The sequence below is a fragment of the Asparagus officinalis genome, chromosome 2 (genome assembly GCF_001876935.1).
Source record: "Asparagus officinalis chromosome 2, Aspof.V1, whole genome shotgun sequence".
Taxonomy (NCBI): domain Eukaryota; kingdom Viridiplantae; phylum Streptophyta; class Magnoliopsida; order Asparagales; family Asparagaceae; genus Asparagus; species Asparagus officinalis.
The window spans coordinates 7,022,069-7,024,659 of record NC_033795.1 but is presented as its reverse complement, the minus strand read 5'-3'; the positions used below and the strand labels follow the sequence as shown (position 1 = coordinate 7,024,659).

The following is a 2,591-nucleotide window of genomic DNA, read 5'->3' as shown; positions in this document are numbered from 1 at the left end:
ATTTCTCATTTTTGGAGAATTTAGTTAGGTTTTTGGCCCAACAGATTCCCCATCTCATTCCCCAAAATAGGGATGAAGGAGAAAAAATGGGGAAGCTTCCCCAAATCTGCAGCATTCTCCAAAATTTTGGAGAAAAAAATGGATTCTTTAAAATGGGGAAGCTGTTGGAGTTGGTGTAAAAATTAGTTGGAGAATATGACTTTTGCTTCCCCATTTTAGAGAAAATTTTGGAGAAGCTGTTGGAGATGTTCTTATATGATTCGGAACAATACTCACATGTTTTGAAATTGTAGATAATTTTTTTTTATCTATACCGTGGTATTCTAATGAAGACAAATCCATTTTCTTTGCCAAATGAAATGGATCATTAAAAAAGAAAATGATAATGACTAAAAAAAAGTATGAATAATTATCACATTTTGTAGCGTACTTACCTACACACGTGGAAAGCACGCCCCGAGGAACGCACAAAGTGAAAAATAAAGTTTGGAAAAAAAAAAATTACTGTCACGAAGTGTATCTTTCCCTTTATTCAGATTTTTCGAGGAAATACAAAGTGTGTGGTTGGTGAGCCTACATCTCTTTGGTGATTGAAATTGAAGTTATATCGAGCCTTTTTTGGGCTACAACTTCTGGTAATTTTACCAACTCAGTTCTTTAAAGTAGTATCCGTTGATTTGTGTCCGTTATGCACAGAGAGATTTTCCATTTAACTACTCAAGATCAGTTGGGCATGGCTCATTTAAAAAACCTGGGTTTCTTGATGCTGCCCTCAAGTTGTTCGATGAAATGGGTGAGAGAAATTTGATTCTGGGTATGTGAAATCTTGGCTTGGGAGCTGCAATCATGTTCAAAAAATTTGTGTTTTGAGTACTTGTCGAGGTCAGCATTGGGCTTAAAACCCTGAAGTATCTGATGAGATCGTGCAGGGTATTCAAAATGTTGAGTGTTGTGGTTGCATGATTAATCCTCTATGCTGAGGGTTTATTTGATGAGCGTATTGGTTAGATGATTTCAGGAAACATCAGGAGCTCCATTTTGGCTGAGACCATTTTGATGAAGCTTACAAACAACTCTGTTTGAAGTCATTTTCTGTGCAAGTGGGAAATTGATGATTGCGCAAAGCACAGGCTAATCGTGAAGTAGATCTGGATCCAATTAGATAGACAGTCTAGTTGCGTTGAACTTGACAGTGTTGGTTCGAAGAGTTCCTTGTTGGGGTTAAATTCAATCCTTCGGATTGCCAATTATGTTGGGAGATTGATTTATTAGAGAAGTGGTCTTATTTTCCTTGCTTAAGATTCATCAGATGATAATTGCATCCAATGCTTTAAAGAGGGCTGGTGGATGTGCAACAGACTGGTATATGTTTTACAAATAATCATATACTCATATAAATTATATGCATATCAATTAGATTAATGGTGTGGTTCTTTACTTGATAGACTGCTATATGATCATGTAAACAGGATATAACTGTTTCAAAATTCTTGACATGTGTGACTTTTTCTTTCTTGACATGTCTTGCTAACGACCATCTATTTAAAATTTAACCTTTACAGCCACAATAGTCAACTGACATTTCTATTCTTGGTAATTTCAGGAGATGCTTCACAATGGCCGACGAAAAGGAACAGAATCAATTAAGCCTGTTGAGTTTCTCGATAGTCCTTTTATCACTTTTTCCTTTTTATGGAAATTGGGAGGAGACGTCTTCTTCAGGGAGTCTCTTCATTCATATTTGGATTATCTCTGGAGTTTCTTCTTATGAAGGAGACCTCTAATACAGAAATCATAGCTAAACAACTTCGATGATATATCAGAGGTAACATTTTTTTTCTTTCAAATGGAACAGTCGGCTATTACAATTAATATTTTTTCATAATTCAACAATCACAACTTGTTGTTATGTTTCTACTGTGCTGTTACCTATTTATTGAAATCTGGTGAAAGTTAATTCAAGGTATGGTTCTCATTTTGTCATTTTCAACTTACAGATTCATGTAATGTATAGTAAACCTGAGTACACACTTACAGACATTTACAATTATGTTATGGTTGTCTCCCAAAATGTATTCATATCCTAAAGTTTTATTGATGGGGACATCCGGACACATACACGGGATTTTCGCCGAGTTTATCAGCGAAGGAGACGCCAGGTTGCAGCACTATGGATTTGATTTCAATTGTAATAAATTAGTTTGAAATTTGAATTTATTTTTGAATTTCGAATTTCATTTGGCAGCTAATTAGTTAAGTGGTTGTATTTTGGTTATGAGAGACGGTCGCCTCCCCCTCCAACATCATCAACCGCACCACCACGGCCTCCCGTTCCCCGTCCCCTGTCAGCGACGAACCAAGACCCGCCACTCCCCAAAACCCACCTCCACCGCCACCAAGATCCCCGCTCCAAAATCCCCAGAACCTAAAAACCCACCTCCCCAAAATCCGACGACGTCCAGAACCCCATTTCCCTCGCCCTCCGACCCGACCGCCGGATTCCCCGACCGAACGCCCTCCATCCTGATCCGCCTCGAACGCCGCCCGCTCCACCCGAGCGCTGCCGTCCCGACTTCACCCGCCCCGCCGCC

The 2,591-nt window shown here is 39.1% G+C and overlaps 1 long non-coding RNA gene across 1 annotated transcript; it reads left to right on the top strand.

Moving 5' to 3' along the window:
• On the top strand, nucleotides 453-2,273 carry LOC109830087. The gene is made up of 3 exons (XR_002244207.1): nucleotides 453-1,362; nucleotides 1,604-1,825; nucleotides 1,998-2,273. It is a non-coding gene; the product is annotated as an uncharacterized LOC109830087 (long non-coding RNA).